The sequence below is a fragment of the Cherax quadricarinatus genome, chromosome 55 (genome assembly GCF_038502225.1).
Source record: "Cherax quadricarinatus isolate ZL_2023a chromosome 55, ASM3850222v1, whole genome shotgun sequence".
In the NCBI taxonomy this organism is placed as follows: domain Eukaryota; kingdom Metazoa; phylum Arthropoda; class Malacostraca; order Decapoda; family Parastacidae; genus Cherax; species Cherax quadricarinatus.
In genome coordinates, this window is record NC_091346.1 from 17,221,332 (window position 1) to 17,241,117 (window position 19,786).

The window sequence follows — 19,786 nt, forward strand, 5'->3', positions numbered from 1 at the left end:
GGCAAAAGATGAAAATTTAAAATCACCAGATTCAATAATAATAATAATAATAACAATAAAAATAATAATGACTAATAATACTTAGGGATGGTACGAAGTATTAACTTTCATTCTATTTTTAAGAGCTGACAGTTCCAGTCTGAAATTTCGAGGAGAATGAAATTTTTCTCATTCTTTTTCGTCTTTCCTGTGTCCTACCTTCCTTCCACTTCTTTACTTCGTCCTTCCCATGTTCCTCCTCCTCCCTCCCTCCCTCCCTCCCTCCAACCTACCCCTCTGTCTTGTAATTAATGAACCAGCATCTCTCCTTTACGCTTCAGGGAATCTTACTCCTATCCTTCGTGCTCTTTTGTCGCCTCTCTCTCTCTCTCTCTCTCTCTCTCTCTCTCTCTCTCTCTCTCTCTCTCTCTCTCTCTCTCTCTCTCTCTCTCTCTCTCTCTCTCTCACACACACACACACACACACACATCCACGTCTACACACACATCCACGTCTACACACAGACAGACACACACACACACACACACACACACATACATACATCCACGTCTACACACACATCCACGTCTACACACACACACACACACACACATCCACGTCTACACACACATCCACGTCTACACACACACACAGACACACACACACACACACACACACACACACACACACACACACACACACACACACACACACACACACACACACACACACACACACACACACACATACATCCGAGCCTGCGTAATGTAAACACTTTAAGAGGTAAGAAAGCTTTTATTAAGCCTGTTTAAGAAAAATACAGCCTTTAATCCAATGAATGTCTGACATCTTTCTCTCCCAGGATCAAACCTGATTATCTCTGTTGGTAGCTTTAACATGGAGGATGTAGGAAGCTTCAACACAGAGGAACTGAAAGCTTCATCACAGAGGAACTCAAAGCTTCATCACAGAGGAACTCAAAGCTTCATCACAGAGGAACTCAAAGCTTCATCACAGAGGAACTCAAAGCTTCATCACAGAGGAACTCAAAGCTTCATCACAGAGGAACTCAAAGCTTCATCACAGAGGAACTCAAAGCTTCATCACAGAGGAACTCAAAGCTTCATCACAGAGGAACTCAAAGCTTCATCACAGAGGAACTCAAAGCTTCATCACAGAGGAACTCAAAGCTTCATCACAGAGGAACTCAAAGCTTCATCACAGAGGAACTCAAAGCTTCATCACAGAGGAACTCAAAGCTTCATCACAGAGGAACTCAAAGCTTCATCACAGAGGAACTCAAAGCTTCATCACAGAGGAACTCAAAGCTTCATCACAGAGGAACTCAAAGCTTCATCACAGAGGAACTCAAAGCTTCATCACAGAGGAACTCAAAGCTTCATCACAGAGGAACTCAAAGCTTCATCACAGAGGAACTCAAAGCTTCATCACAGAGGAACTCAAAGCTTCATCACAGAGGAACTCAAAGCTTCATCACAGAGGAACTCAAAGCTTCATCACAGAGGAACTCAAAGCTTCATCACAGAGGAACTCAAAGCTTCATCACAGAGGAACTCAAAGCTTCATCACAGGGGAACTCAAAGCTTCATCACAGGGGAACTGAAAGCTTCATCACAGAGGAACTCAAAGCTTCATCACAGAGGAACTCAAAGCTTCATCACAGAGGAACTGAAAGCTTCATCACAGAGGAACTGAAAGCTTCATCACAGAGGAACTCAAAGCTTCATCACAGAGGAACTCAAAGCTTCATCACAGAGGAACTCAAAGCTTCATCACAGGGGAACTCAAAGCTTCATCACAGGGGAACTGAAAGCTTCATCACAGAGGAACTCAAAGCTTCATCACAGAGGAACTCAAAGCTTCATCACAGAGGAACTCAAAGCTTCATCACAGAGGAACTGAAAGCTTCATCACAGAGGAACTCAAAGCTTCATCACAGAGGAACTCAAAGCTTCATCACAGAGGAACTGAAAGCTTCATCACAGAGGAACTGAAAGCTTAATCACAGAGGAACTGAAAGCTTCATCACAGAGGAACTGAAAGCTTCATCACAGGGGAACTCAAAGCTTCATCACAGAGGAACTCAAAGCTTCATCACAGAGGAACTCAAAGCTTCATCACAGAGGAACTCAAAGCTTCATCACAGAGGAACTCAAAGCTTCATCACAGAGGAACTCAAAGCTTCATCACAGAGGAACTCAAAGCTTCATCACAGAGGAACTGAAAGCTTCATCACAGAGGAACTGAAAGCTTCATCACAGAGGAACTCAAAGCTTCATCACAGGGGAACTCAAAGCTTCATCACAGAGGAACTCAAAGCTTCATCACAGGGGAACTCAAAGCTTCATCACAGGGGAACTGAAAGCTTCATCACAGGGGAACTGAAAGCTTCATCACAGAGGAACTGAAAGCTTCATCACAGAGGAACTGAAAGCTTCAACACAGAGGAACTGAAAGCTTCATCACAGAGGAACTCAAAGCTTCATCACAGAGGAACTCAAAGCTTCATCACAGAGGAACTCAAAGCTTCATCACAGAGGAACTCAAAGCTTCATCACAGAGGAACTCAAAGCTTCATCACAGAGGAACTCAAAGCTTCATCACAGAGGAACTCAAAGCTTCATCACAGAGGAACTCAAAGCTTCATCACAGAGGAACTCAAAGCTTCATCACAGAGGAACTCAAAGCTTCATCACAGAGGAACTCAAAGCTTCATCACAGAGGAACTCAAAGCTTCATCACAGAGGAACTCAAAGCTTCATCACAGAGGAACTCAAAGCTTCATCACAGAGGAACTCAAAGCTTCATCACAGAGGAACTCAAAGCTTCATCACAGAGGAACTCAAAGCTTCATCACAGAGGAACTCAAAGCTTCATCACAGAGGAACTCAAAGCTTCATCACAGAGGAACTCAAAGCTTCATCACAGAGGAACTCAAAGCTTCATCACAGAGGAACTCAAAGCTTCATCACAGAGGAACTCAAAGCTTCATCACAGAGGAACTCAAAGCTTCATCACAGAGGAACTCAAAGCTTCATCACAGAGGAACTCAAAGCTTCATCACAGAGGAACTCAAAGCTTCATCACAGAGGAACTCAAAGCTTCATCACAGAGGAACTGAAAGCTTCAACATGCATAAAATAACAATCAAATATCTCAAGCGAAAAGTTAATGCCACAAGTAAATACTAACTCGTAATTACTTTAGGATGTCAGGAGAACTGACATCAAAATAATGCACTAAATACCAGGGTATAAAAATAACTTAACCTTTTGTTTCGCAATTAATGTAACTATTGTAAAGAGTTACATTACGTAAACACGATATTAATAGTGACGCATGTCGTTCATGAATAAATTGAATATACATAAAGTAACTCTTAAATAAAGTATTGAGAATCGGGAGTGGGGAGGTTACTGTATTTTGCAGAGTTTTAAATAAATATGTGGAAGGCTTTTAATGAATTGTGAACATTGTTCATTTAATTAATGATTTGTATGTGTTTTTATTAATAAATAATTATGTATATGTCGTGCTGAATAGGTAAAACTTGCCGAATAAGGTAACCGAATATTTGTGTATGCAATAATTTCGCAGAAATCATTCTGAACCTAACGAAAAAAATGTATTTCATTGTGTTTCTTTATTAAGTTATTATAAACTTATCTTAAATATATTTAGTTGGATTAGGATAAGTTAAATTGCGCTTGTTATAATAAGGTTAGGTAAGTTTCCTAAGGTTCTTTTGGTATAAAATTATTAATTTTTACATTAACATAAATGAAAAAAATCTCTTTAAACGTATTAAAGAAAATTTTTAGAAAAGAGTGAATTTTAAAGGAGTTCTTGCTAATCGACCAATTCTACCTATTCGGCACGACATTTATATAATTATTCTACACTCCGGCCATCTTCCACCAACGGGAGGGTGACACAGACATCACAATTTAAATGGCTCACCAAACCGCAATATCTTCACCCCTCATTCAGACTGCAGGCACGGTAAATCTCACCTCCATGACTCAAGTCCGACTAACTGGTTTCCCTTAAACCTTTCATAAATGCTTCTCTGCCCACCCTCCAACAGCACGTCATATCATAAAAATTACATGCCTCTTCTCACTCCTTTTATAACACTCTCACACAAGCCTGTTAGAAGTCAGAGCCTCTTTTTTTGCTTCATCCTAATTTTCTCTAACCTTTCTAAATGTCTAAACCATCTGAACCTCTCTTCAACTCTCTGAATATTACTTTTGCTAACGGTACACCTCTCCATCTCCAAACTCCGAATTCTCTGCATAATATTCCCACCACACATTGCCCTCAGACACGATATCTCCAAACACTCCAGCCTCCTCGTAGCTGTAACATTCAAAATCCATGCTTCACACCCATACAAAAGTGTTGGTATCACTATTCTTTGGTACAATCCACTTTTTTGCCTCTGTGGGGTAAATATCCAATTTCCATATCACACAATGCTACCCACATTGCTATCACATATTGTGATAAAATTAAATTGCGCATGTTGTAATTAGGTTAGGTAAGTTTTCTAAGGTTCTTTTGGTACAAAATCCACAAAGAGCCTCACGTTGGAGACATACACGTGACGACGTTTCTGTCCGTCAAGTTAATGGTCTAAATCGGACCATTAACTTCTCCAAATTGGATCATTAAAGCGCGGGCTCATTTTGCATAACATTAAAATAATTGTTGAAAGTACATAATGCATAAAAAGCTGCATTCTCTTGCATGAGCTTAACGCTGATGAAAAGTATGGAACTGAGCACTTATTAAGGCTGAATGAGGCAATGACCACCTCAAACTTGCTATTAATTCTAGTATGAGGGGTTTATCGGCTCGTGTCACCCTCTATACTACCTCTAAGTTGTCTCCAGTATTTAAGTCACTTTTATATTTCGACTAAAAAAGCTTGCTGAACAGGCGAAATGTCCCTTCAGTCAATAAACGTAGGGAAGGAAGGTGGGAAATAAAGATGGGAGAATGGAGTTGGAGAAAGATGGGGGGAGATAGGTAGGGGAAGGAGGAGTAGGGAAAGGTGGGGAAGGAATTTGAGGAACGGGACTGAATCATCATTTTTTTCTAACATATCTGACTTGGCCTAGAAGACGACCAGGGAGCAATTTTTATTTAGAAATTTAGGAATGATGGTGTCGTCGGAGAGCGGAATGGGAATGAATCACCCATTCTGAGTGAGAATGATATTGTTACCGAAAGTGAGAATAAACCTGAAAGAATGCATCTGTTTTTAAAACTGAAGGATTAGAATTACTTCAGAATCAAGAAAATGGGATATTTGTCTGTACGGGAAATGAGAAAGGTGAGCATTTCAGAGCTGGAAAGTGGGAATGGGAGTGACCTGGAAAGTGGGACTGAATATCAGAATGCCATAAAAATGTAGGAAATGTCATCTGGAGAGTATCCTGGAAAGAGGAAATGTAAAACATTGACGTCACAATTGGAATCGTATTGTCCGAAGAAGTTTGGAATTGCTTCTGAAAGTAGGAATGGGAATGTCACTATCACGGGCAGAGACAATACAAAAGTGGTCTTACAAAGTTGTAGTGTGTACACAATTCGGCTTCATATAGAGTGGAAATGGAAATTCAAGTAACCCTGATCAGTGACGGAATTAATGAATGAGGTGAGATAGGAATTAAAGTCAGGATGAAACCTAGAGTTGATTGAAGTTAAGTGGGATTGGGAACGATGTGAGAGTGAACTGCAATTGAGAATCAGAGTTTAAAGCGTTCTCTGAGTTGACTAAATCAGAAGGAGGATTTGCTGGGTATTTTACTATCAACCCAAAACTCGTTTGGCTTGCTCAAATCACTATCAATAATAAGACATTTCTTCGTCAACCATCAAATCACTTGCCACTCTACAACCAACCAGTCAACAACCATTGTACTAAAACTAAACCATACCTTAAACACACTACACCAACAACAAATCAATCAAGAAACATACTGCTAACAAGAAACCAGTCACCAGCCAATCTATCACCAACCGATCAGCCACTGGCCACTCTTCAAACAACCAACCAATCACGAGAGTCTACCAATAACCAGTCACAGGCTACCACTACACTAACTACCTAACAAATAACAGGAAACAACAGGTAGTCACCTCCTTGATTCACAGAACTAAACAGTGGCAGCCAATCAAGGTGAACCAATTAATCGTTAAGACAAAGCTATGAAGATATTCCATTCGCTCAGCATCTTCCAGCATCTCCTAGTGTTTCCAGGCAACCCCTCATCGTCTCATAATAATAATAATGATAATATTATTATAATGATATAATTATTTTTATAATGAGACATGAGTTTACTCCCTTAATGTTAGTATATAGATGACATACGGTGTTAATGAGCCAAAATAAAATAATATAAACCCCACTACAATGCAATCTAAACAGCTGGGAAAGAAAGTCAAAATGAAAATTTAAAAAATAAATTTTTAAGTGCCTACGTGGAAAAAAAATGCACCGATATTTTTAACTATTTTTCCCTACATTCTCCAAATGGCCAACGGGAATATTGGGCAACGTGAAAATTGTTTTCAACTTCAACTATTACTATTTTTGCTCTCGTACACTGGCTATTACGGATCACATCGAAGCTGCTAGTTTATATCCCCTGAAACGTTAAAGGCACTGATTTTTTTTTCCGGGTTTATATTTGCCGGAAATGTTAAAGATATAAGTTTTCTCTCTCTGCCATTTGGCTGCTGGAGACGTTAATGATATAGAATTTACTGCCAAATGTCTACTCTAAGGGTTTTAGACGTATTCCATTATAGAAGTGTTTGTTATAGATAGTACTGAATAAAAACAGGCGCAGTGATATCGTATATCGTGACAAAGCTTGGATCTATGTAGCGCTTTACATAAACAAATAAACCGCACATAGAAGACAGGAGCTTACGACGATGTTTCGGTCCGACTTGGACCATTTAGAAAGTCACACTAACAAAAGGGAGAGAAGGAGGGAGTATATATAGGCCAGCAGAGAGGGACGGGACCAGAGAGGTAGTAGTAGTAATAGTAGTAGAAGTAGTAGTAGTAATAGTAGTAGTCACAATAAAATCTTGTACCATTTCAGTGTTTTACTGTTCTTCATTGAGTTCCCAGTCATACGTTTCACTGGAACGCTGACGATAAACAACTCGCAAATTATAGGTAGGCTGAAAACGTCAGTGGGTGAAATTCCCTGTTACATTTGATACAAACATTAAATAAAATCGTGTATTTGCTGACACGCGTCTGTTGAAAGCGATGAAGATAGTGATATACCAAAGCGTATGTTTGTTGAAAGCGTTAACAAATATAATTTCCAGTGGAGTTTGCTGGAAATAAAGATGAAACAGAGTTTCAGATCGTACTCAATGCTGATTCGACGTCCTGGAGACTGCCAAATAAGCTAATATTTTTGAGTCCTCTGTGTTGGTGTACTTGCTCGTACGGGGTGACGGTGACATCACAAATTTCGTGTTAGTAATTAATTATAGACGATCATAGGCATTTTTAATTCGGTGGTATTGGTAGTTCCACACTAATGATTTGAGCTAATGAATTAGTAGGTGCTAGAGAGAGAGAGAGAGAGAGAGAGATAATCTGCAATATAGAAGAACTTTCAAAAGAAAATTTAATGGGATCATACATTTTATTAAACGGATTTCAATATATATATATATATATATATATATATATATATATATATATATATATATATATATATATATATATATATATATATATTTAATACAAAATGTTTATATATTTCCATTATCTTGCAGAAAAGTTTAATAGTTTTCTGCTCTTAGCATGAGTGATTATAGTCACAATTCACATACTGAAAATATCTTTTAGTGTATATATCTTCATGTGTATATATCTTTCACTGTATATATGCTATGAAAGAACTCCTCAGGATTGAGAAAAAACTCCTTCAGGATTGAGAGAGAACTTCTTCAGTATTGAGAGAGAACTTCTTCAGTATTGAGAGAGAACTCCTTCAGGATTGAGAGAGAACTCCTTCAGGATTGAGAAAAAACTCCTTCAGGATTGAGAGAGAACTTCTTCAGTATTGAGAGAGAACTTCTTCAGTATTGAGAGAGAACTCCTTCAGGATTGAGAGAGAACTCCTTCAGGATTGAGAAAAAACTCCTTCAGGATTGAGAGAGAACTCCTTCAGGATTGAGAGAGAACTCCTTCAGGATTGAGAGAGAACTCCTTCAGGATTGAGAGAGAACTCCTTCAGGATTGAGAGAGAACTCCTTCAGGATTGAGAGAGAACTCCTTCAGGATTGAGAGAGAACTCCTTCAGGATTGAGAGAGAACTCCTTCAGGATTAAACTATTCATGACTGATGGTGAAGAGATGACATATAACCTTAATGAACCTATCAAAGGTGAATATTCTTTACAAGCAATTAAACATTAAAAGACAGACAGCTCAAGAATGTTCCACTCTCAAGCGTATATGTTCCACTCTCAAGCGTATATGTTCCACTCTCAAGCGTGTATGTTCCACTCTCAAGCGTGTATGTTCAACTCTCAAGCGTATATGTTCCACTCTCAAGCGTATAAGTACGATAGATTAATGCTGCCCTCACAGAATTTACACCTATGTATAAGTACGATAGATTAATGCTGCCCTCACAGAATTTACACCTATGTATAAGTACGATAGATTAATGCTGCCCTCACAGAATTTGCACCTACGTATAAGTACGATAGATTAATGCTGCCCTCACAGAATTTGCACCTATGTATAAGTACGATAGATTAATGCTGCCCTCAAAATTTGCACCTATGTATAAGTACGATAGATCAATGCTCCTGACTCAAAGAATGAAACTTACCCTCGTATTCAGATCAAATCCAATTATACCCCATTTCCAAGGCGGTGTATAATTCCCCATGAATATAATCATATAATTTAATTTTCAGTATAATATCGAAGAGAAAGACGAGCAATTTCAGCTTTCAAATTCCCACATCTAAACACAAACTTTTTTTTGGGGGGGCTGGGGGTCAAAATTTCATCCATTTTCCAGGAATCATAAGCTCTATTATACCGCATTGTGATTATATAAAAAATAATCCATATAATTTCAGACAACTGCAGACTCTAAAGCTGATGAAGAAAGGTAATTTATTTTAAATTAATGTGCATAACGTTATATCTGCATAAAATATTCAGAGTTATATGATGTAATTGCATCATATTTTCTACAGTAACTTGTCTGTTTATCTTCTAATGTAGACCGAGAGACAAGTATTTAGACCAGAGACAAGTATTTAGACCAAGAGGCATGTTTGAAGACCAATGGACATGTATGTAGGGCAGGAGTATATATGTAGGGCAGGAGTATATATATATATATAGGGCAGGAGTATATATTCTACGAGCTAAGCATATAGACTAAGAAATAAATATGTAGACAAAGAAGCACGTAGACTAGAACACAAATTGGTAGACTAGAACACAAATAAGTTGACTAGAAAAATATGTTGACAAGAACACATGTAGACCAAGAGAAATATGCAGACTAGAATACAAAGATGTAGACTAGAATACAAAGATGTAGACTAGAATACAAAGGTGTAGACTAGAATACAACTATGTAGACCAAAAGACAAATATATAGACCAGAACACAGATATGTAAACTAGAACACACATGTAGACCATAACTCCTCTACGTCAAGGATACACACACACACTATTCATTAATCATCTATCAAACCTGTACTAGAGAAGGGTGTCAAGTAGTAAGGATTATCTTATCCAGCTACCATCAGGATATCTAAAATACTATCCATATATGTGCCGACTATCAGACGATAATTTTTTCTAAAAATATTAAAGCATATCTGTTTTTAAGAAAAGATACTAATTTTCGTTTGGATTCAGGAAGCCATTACAGAGTTTATTATAATCCAACAATGTCTCACTATCCATTAAAAGAGTTTATTTTATCCACCCACACATAACCTACTTATAAAACGTTACCTCTATCCTTCAGTGAGGCACCTGTACACAAATGCGCTAATTTAATCGACTCAATTATCATCTGTACATCAAAGCGTTATCTTTACCAAGGCAGCAGTTATTGCTAAATAAATTAGCTGTCCACATGACTAATGTTAATTATCCCCACCATAGAGTCACAACCCACGAATATTTCAAGTGTTCACTAAAGCAGGTGTCAACAATGTGTGCACGTTTGTCAATGTGTACATGTTTGTCAATGTGTGCACGTTTGTCAATGTGTTCGTCTGTCAGTGGCGTGAAAGCAATCTGCCTGTACGTAGCTTGAAATCTCAGCAAATACTCAGTCGAAAAGTTTTCGTTTTTGCTTTTGGTACCTCTCCCTAAATATACCCACTTGTTAGATAACCAACAAAATTATATACATATATATATATATATATATATATATATATATATATATATATATATATATATATATATATATATATATATATATATATATATATATGTCGTGCCGAATAGGTAAAACTGGTCAATTAGCAAGAACTCATTTAAAGTTAAATAATTTCTAAAATTTTCTCTTATACGTTTAAAGATTTTTTTTCGTTTATGTTAATGTAAAAATTAAAAATTCTGTATCAAAAGAACCTTAGAAAAGTTACCTAACCTCATTAAAACAAGCACAATTTAATTTAGCCTAATCCAACTAAATATATTTTAGATAAGTTTACAATAATTTAATAATAAACAAACACAGTGAAATATATTTTCTTCGTTAGGTTCAGAATTTTTGAGAAATTATTGCTTACACAAATTGCCTTATTCAGCAAGAAGAGCGTTGCTATTTAAACCAAAATCACAAGTTTTACATCTTCGGCACGACATATATAATGTGTTGCTGCCAGTATCCGTGTCAATGTCTGTGTCTCCGTCTAAATCAATATCGCTTTTCCTGGTTCTGTCCCTAAATGTGTGTGTCCAGTTCCACGTATAAAATTAGATTCAGATGTGTATATAATTGCTAACACTGCGGATTCCAATATCGTACTGCTGACATACAGAGAAGGAAACACAGGTTCCAGAATAAGCTGCGTCTTATCAAGATGGAAATTGATATGATTCTTAATCAAAACGCTGCACTAGTTATATCTTCGAATACTGGAAAAGTTCTGCTTACAGAACATGAGGGAAAAACTATATTAAACAGGGTTCAATATCCAGTAAAAGAAAATATAAACATTTAATGATCCCATTTTAATTTTACGTAAAAATTACGACTAGGACGACGTTTATGTACCATAAGAAGGTCGCACACTAAATAAAAGATTATTTGTCACACGTAAACTAAGGTCTACAAGATATATAAACACCGTGTAAATATCTCAGCGTATATATGTGTATATACGCTGAGAGATCATTTAAATTCATAAACAAGTGATTGAAGTATTCTTGACTTGATAGGAATAGGTGATATGCATCCTTGATTCGTATAGCCGATCGGTTTATAACTCCATAAGCCATTAACCAAGGATCAGGACGTTAAGCTACATAGCTTCGAAGCTTAACTCGTGTAATAACTAAGCTTCAAGGTAACACCAAAGCTTATCCGATTTTTTTTATTTTACTTCCAGAAATACCCTTTATGTCTCATTTCAGGAATTCCTTTTTTTACAGCCGTCATTATCGTTTAATCAGCCTGATTCACTTACATTTTTTTTACAATGTATATTTTCATATTTTTTTTATATGTATTCTGTTCTGCATGATTATTGAAATCTCTTGCATGAATAAATAGGATTCTTGAATTCTGGTCAGGTCTAATGTTGCATACATTTTGTCTTAATTTAAAGAAAATTGGTTTTAGGCATGTTGCCCAAAATTAATTTCCATAGCAAACTTTTTTGGTGTAGGCATCAACAATGAACATAAAATCGAAAATACAAAATTTAACAAGTTCATTTACAGTAAACATTAGCTTGGATAAATATTATTTGTAGACTTATTTGGACCCCCCCCAAAAAAAAACCCTCATTATTTGCGACTTTGGAAAAAGAGGTATGACATTATAACTTACTGAATTATTTGAAACAAGTTGCATTATATAATCTATCTTCTAGATACATTGTAAAAACAGCTAAAGCTTTGGCTTACCTTTCCATAAAAATATAACTGCAGTAGCAGTTTCAGTTAGCAATATGATAATTGAAGTATTTTACATTAAATACGCCAGAAAATGCTTTAAACCGCCCTGTTCAATTTTGAGGTCTTTCCTTAACCATACATATAAAGGTATAATTTTCTCATTGATGTTAAAATTAAAACCACAATAATTGCAAATCACACGATAACTATGTATACTCCTCTATACATACCACAGTATACATCAGGACCCCACCCCACACCTGTCTTTGGGGAAATTATTTTTAATTAAAATTACTAAATCATTCATGGCGACAAAGCCCTTAATTAGATGAATAAATATAGGATTTATATTGGGAATAATTATAGAGGGAATAACTTTTCTGAGCCGCCAAAAGAATAGGGAAATGCTATAATATTTTGTACGTTTATCGGGTTTTCATTAATTCCATTTTTATTGTGATTACTTTAGTTTTTATTATTACCGATAGTTTTTACTTTAAGCATGATCCTTATTATGCCTTATTATGTTGTTTAGTATGACTGGTTGTTTGATATGGTTTATGGTTCGTAGTAGGTTTTATGTATCACACTCTTTATTACGCTGTTATTTTCATGGTTTAATGTAATTATACACACTCGTGTATAGTGAACTCCTTCCTATTTAAGCACACTAACCTACCTAACTACCTACTTACCACTCTCTCACTATCACTCTCTCTCACCTCTAACGTCCTATCACTCACTCTTCATCCCGCTCACGCGTATCACTTTCACACTCCAAATACTGATTACGAAAGTTAATGAGAAACAGAGAGAGGGTAAAGAATAAAGTGCAGGAAAGGTGGTCGTCAGCCTCTTTCAAACAAAAACAACAGAAATACAATAAATTTCTCAGACACGTCTTTGATGGAAACTGAAGACACCAGCCAAGAATTAATAGAGAAGAACATCTTGTCTTTGCTTAGGGACAACACCAGGTGAATGGCGGAGATTTTCTTGTCAGGGCAGGGTGGGATCTATGCTCACTACGATATGCTTTGTCTTCATGTGTTGCTCCCTCTCTGGCTATCAGTTTCTTGAGAACGTGGATTCTTGAAGGGCTTCGATACTGTTGCAGCGGTAAGACGCTATCACACACACACATACACACACACACACACACTGTAGAACTGTCAGGTGGAAAAATCCAGAGAGGAATAACTCGTGGCGCAGGGAGAGAATGGATCTAGTAGCGACCAGCTAAGAGGCGGAGCCAAGAACCGTGACTCGACCCCTGCATATACAGACAGGTATGAACACATACACACACGTTCTTATGATAGTGATTTACAATGTTACACACCTGTGGACCATTCAGCTCAAGTAAAAACCTGAAACTCGACCTTCCGTACCTTAATCGAGATACATACACGCTGGCCTCGCTTCCCCACGCTGTTCACCTTTGTCTTTACGTCGTTGTCTGAGCTCTAGTGCCAAGGGAGCCATGTAGGCAGTCTGAATATGAGGTCATTGAACATTAAGATGGGCACCGACACGTTCAACGTCTCTCTATTAGCGTCTCTCTAAAACTTACATTTACGTTGTAATTCTTTACAAATTCTCTTGTACTGCCATGACCATGCATTGTTACATGCATAGGGAAGCGCCAAACTCCTGCGGGTCATGCAAATGCGAGATGAAAGTCGGAATTTAATTTCGTTCCTTTTCACGGAAACCTCCAGTGATTTTTATTAGCTATTGGAGCGATTTACTTAAAGTAATGATAATGATAATAAAATGCTAATTATATAATAAAAATTATAATAAAATGCTAAAATAATCATATTATAATAATATAGTAACAATGATAATAATAATAATAATAGAAAAAAATAATTATACCCCTTCACACACACACAAACGTATAAACATACACACACAAACACACACACACTACTAAGAACTCTCAGGTTAAATTAGGCCAAATATTTTGGCCAAAAATTGAAGGGAATATCGGAGGTGTGTTTAGGGCGACCAGTGATCGAGATATTCCCAGCACCAGAGAATCTTAATGAGGTAGTATTGTCTATATATATATATATATATATATATATATATATATATATATATATATATATATATATATATATATATATATATATATATATTACCTCTGATCACTCACAAAAAAGGCGCTTACTTTAGACTGTCATATTTACGAGGAAGTCCTTTGGCCATAGAGGACTGAATTAGGTTTGATAGCTCCAGTTCCTTGAAACAAAAGCACTTCCTCAAGTTGCGAAAAACCAATCACCAGTTGCAATGAAAGCCGTTCGTGGAAGGGCATTCACTGTGTCACTGTGTCTCCTTTCACAAGTTGTAAGTGCCTGTCTTTCTTTCTCCGAAGGGTACATTAAAAGGCAAGGGATGCAGAGGAAGGGAAGAGAGGAGAGAGCTGCGGGGAACAGGGGAAAAAAATATATATATAAATATATATATATATGTCGTGCCGAATATGTAAAACTGGTCAATTAGCAAGAACTCATTTAAAATTAAGTCCTTTCTAAATTTTTCTCTTATACGTTTAAAGATATATTTTTTTCATTAATTTAATGTAAAAAATTTTGATTTTGCACCAAAAGAATCTTAGAAAACTTACCTAACCTTATTATAACAAGAACAATTTATTTTAGCCTAACCCAACTAAATATATTTTAAATACACTTACAATAATTTAATAATGAATAAACGCAATGAAATATATTTTTTTTCGTTAGACTCAGAATGATCTTTGCGAAGTTATTACATAAACATATTTTCGCTTGTCTTACATGGCAAGATGAGCGTTGCTATTTAAGCCAAAATAGCAAGTTCTGCCTATTCGACACGACATATATATATATATACATTATATATATATATATATATATATATATATATATATATATATATATATATATATATATATATATATATATATAGCTGAAATATAGAATTCCAAGAACTGTTAAGAAAATAAGAAAATATAAGAAAACTCAGGTGAATGTGTAAATAAATGTGTGTACACATGCATGTATAGTGTGACCCAAGTGGAAGTAAAAGTAGCAAGATATACCTGTTATCCCGCGTGTTTATGAGACAGCGAGAAAGACTCCAGCAATTCTACCATTATGTAAATCAGTTGCAGGTTTCCGCTTCACACTCACTTAGCAGGAAGGTAGTACCTCACTGGGCGGTTGTTGTCTACCATCCTCTACACCTCTACCGACTCTACACCCTAGACTCTACGCCCTAGACTCTACGCCCTAGACTCTACGCCCTAGACTGTAGACTCTACACTACTTCCAAAAATATCAGTCTGTGTACGCTGACCACGAGAGAACACGAAAAGAACAGGAACAACCGAGCGTGAGGGTAGGAAAATAACAGTGGTAGGAAAGAAAGAGGGCAGGAATCAACAAACAAGAAATCCCAGCTTCGGCAAAAACACCAAACACAAATGCTCACAAAACTCACGATTACGAAGGAAAAATACAACTTCGGCGAAAGCCGACTCATGATGAATGAAAGGCAAGAGGAAAGACTGTCTTTTGTTATATATTTTTTGACCTAAGTGAAATTTTGCTGCTTGGTATTGGCAATACTGAGAGTCAACACTTAGTAGGGAGAAAGCTGGGAGGAGAATATTTGTCCAAGTATCCACTAGGTACGAGAGTATGTCAAGTACTCACTAGGTACGAGAGTACATGAAGTACCCACTAGGTACGAGAGTACGTCAAGTACCCACTAGGTACGAGAGTACGTCAAATACCCACTAGGTACGAGAGTACGTCAAGTACCCACTAGGTACGAGAGTACGTCAAGTACCCACTAGGTACGAGAGTACGTCAAGTACCCACTAGGTACGAGAGTACGTCAAGTACCCACTAGGTACGAGAGTACGTCAAGTACCCACTAGGTACGAGAGTACGTCAAGTACCCACTAGGTACGAGAGTACGTCAAGTACCCACTAGGTACGAGAGTACGTCAAGTACCCACTAGGTACGAGAGTACGTCAAGTACCCACTAGGTACGAGAGTACGTCAAGTACCCACTAGGTACGAGAGTACATCAAGTACCCACTAGGTACGAGAGTACATCAAGTACCCACTAGGTACGAGAGTACATCAAGTACCCACTAGGTACGAGAGTACGTCCAGGTACCTACTAGGTACAAGAGTATATCCAAATACCCATTAGGGAGGAGAATTCATGACCAGGTACCCACTATTGTTTCTATCCCGGCAAAATTTCAGCATTAAATCAATTATGGAATATTTTAGATGATACGTGCATGTGTTTCAACACAAAAGCAGGTAATAAAATTTTCGGAACCTCATTTTTGAAGCCTTTATTGGGTTCCAACTGAACATTTTCTCCCAAAATACCTGTCAACACCGGATTATCCGAGAGCTTCAGCGCTCGCTAAAGAGAAAAATCACACTGAGAGACCCTATTTGTGTAAATAGTTTCGATTATCTGAGTTTGTGGAAGGGGTGAGCTCCAGCTCTTGGCCCAACTGGTATGATTGAACCATTATCTATTATAATTATTTTTATTACACTTTTATTCAAGAAATGCTGTTTAATACGTAATTTTCATCTATGTCTTTGGTTTTGTTGTATCATTAATGTTGATAGTGTGTGTGTGTGTGTGTGTGTGCGCACGCAGATTATTATTCAGTGTTTGGAAAGGTTTCCACACAATGTTTGCGTTGCTCGACCAGACTCGGGGTTTTCCATTCTCGCAATATAAAGCCAATATCGGTTCTTTAAACATTTACAGATTTTGTCTTGGTTATTTCAGAAAAAAAATTTCACGTCTGGAATTTTATGTCTCAACACAAGACAATGTTTTTTTTTTTTTTTTCAAAAAATAGTCTTTTTATTTGCAATCGGTGCCATTAACAGATACTTTTTGTAACTTCTAAGGATCGGAGATGTTAGTCATGATGAGCAAACGAAGGATCGAGTCCTCACCACTCTCTGAATGACTCAAAGTGGCTTGTAACTTCGTGAAATGCAACCCATGTATTAAAAATATTTTACAAATTAAATATTTGAGTGTGGGTGAACAAATAATTGATATAATAACGCTTATATTCAATGTTATATTGTGACAATGAGCTCTAATGCATAAAAACTCTCTCTTTTAGTTTGATGAATTAGATATATATACTACACCTGAGTATTTTGTAGACGTTTCGCCAACCAGTGACTTTATAAAAACAATATATGGACATATTCCTTGATAATGTGATAAATCACGAAAGCGATTGGAATTTCACTATTTTTTCACTGTGGTTGCACAACAGAAATACACGTTAACAAATAGTGGAAGATGCTATATATATTTCTATTTTTCCAAGTATTGTATTGATGATACCATTGGATGGTGAAACGCCTACAAGATACCCATATGTTGCGTGTGTCTAATACATCATTTTATCGGTAATGAATACCGGAGATACACGACTCTCTCACTTTCTTCCAACCTTTCCAGTTACTGTATTGCACCGCAGTCCTTCCCTCCTCACTCCTGCCATTCTTATGGCCTAGCCAAAAATAAAGAAGCCAGTTGTCTTAGCAATGAATGGAATACCAACAAAGTGAGAGGGAGACCTTGAATGGGATGTGAGGATCTAAGCTGGGTGTATTTGAGAGAAAGAGAACTTAAACAGCAGATAAAACGCAGTAGAAATGAAAGGATTAATTTTATCAGTTTCCTGATTGTGTATCTGGCTACTGCATTTATGCAGACATTTAGCCAGTGATACATCATCTCCAAAGAAGAAAAATGCATAATGTTGTGACTGGAACAATACAAAAATAACAGGCACATAGGAAGAAAAAATCAGACTTCTTTTTTCCATGTGTGGGTTATTTGTAAATTTTCTCTAAATTTTTCAGTATTCATACATTTTAAAAAGATGAAAAAAGATGGTAAAGCATTTCGTGTATTTACTGAGAATCGTGTGTATACTCTGAATTTTCTTAATCCAAATATTAGGGACTAAAGAATTCTTGACTGATGATGCACACGTGACATGCAGTCTTTAAGACGCTCGTGAAGACAACAGTCTTTGAACACACTAACCAGCCAACAGGTAAAAAGTTTTGATTATTCCAGCAAACACAGCAACTATCATCAGATTAATTTTTAACTCTGCTCTCAGGGTCAGCTAAGAAACAGGTTACGTATTTTATTCACTAGAAAGAAGGATGGAATGACGCATTGCCGGCAAGTTTAACAACAAAAACTTGTATTGCAGAACGACGTCCCAGTGAAAGTTTGTTTTGCAGTTTTTGTATTTGTCTTTCATTCCTGGAGAGCAATGTTCATCTAATGTCTACATGCGTGACGCAGGTGGCGTTTGTACGTGTACAGTAACACATGAGACGCTAGATGAGAAAATAACAGCAGTGTTGTGTTCTGTCATGCGTCTAGAGTAGCAATAACGGCAGTGTTCTGTTCTCTCATAACCGTGGCTACAGCTACAATAACAGCTGTGCTCTATTTTGTCATGTGCGTGACTAAAATTACAATAACATCAGTGTTCTGCTCTCTCATAACCGTGACTACAGTTACAATAACAGCAGTTCTCTATTCTGTCATGTGCGTGACTACAGCTACAATAATAGCAGTGCTCTGTTCTTTCAGGAATGTGATTTAGAGCCTCAACAACAGCAGAGCTCAGCACAACGTACGGGACGTATGAACAGTAATTAACGCAAATGTTGTGTTTGGCCAGGTGCGTCACTATGACTACAATAGTGACTGTGATAAATGCAAACAAGTCTTCAAATGGGATTAACGTAGAAAACAAATTGCGGAAATTAAACTCATTTCATCGGCTGCAAACTTCAGTTTTCTAAGAGAGCAATAATATCTCAACTCAATCCAAAACAGTGCTAGACTACGTAGTGTTGAGTTGTATCTCGACAGTCCCTTTGAGTTGTATCTCGTTTTGTGTAGTCGTGCTGTATTAGGATGTAGGTGGTCACGTCGTATCCAGAGTCCGTCTTGTAATAGGTGGTAATTATCATTTATCCATTTCGCTGCTGCCATGCTTGTTGTTTTGTTTTGGTATGGGCAAAAGGAAGAGGTTGGGGAAGGGAATGAGGAGGTTGGGAAGAGGCAAAGCAGAATAGGGAAAAGGTAGTAAGAAGAGGGTTAGAGGTTTGGTAATGGAGGTACGAGGGAGGGAGGTGGCATGTAAGTGGTCGAGACGTAGGGAAAGAGAGGGAGAAAGAAGGAGATGGATCTGATGAGGAGAGAGACTTTGGCTAGAAGAGAGAAGCAGGGTGGTTGGAAGGAGGAAGAATGAAGATGGAAAAGAGTGGAATGAAGGTGGGAGGCTGGGAAAAGAGAGGGGTGAAGAGTTTTTTTTTTTTTTCTTAACTCCACCGGCCGTTAGGTTGACGCAAGAGAACACACATTCTCCATCGTTCATTAAAGAGCTGTCTAGCTAGAAGTTCACGGAGCAGACGTCACACTTCAGATGACCCTCCTAACTGTAACAGCCTCAACCTTCTTCAGGGTGAAGGGCATTGTACATCCCACATCTTGAACTCAAGAAACACATATCATTTGCCTTTACTA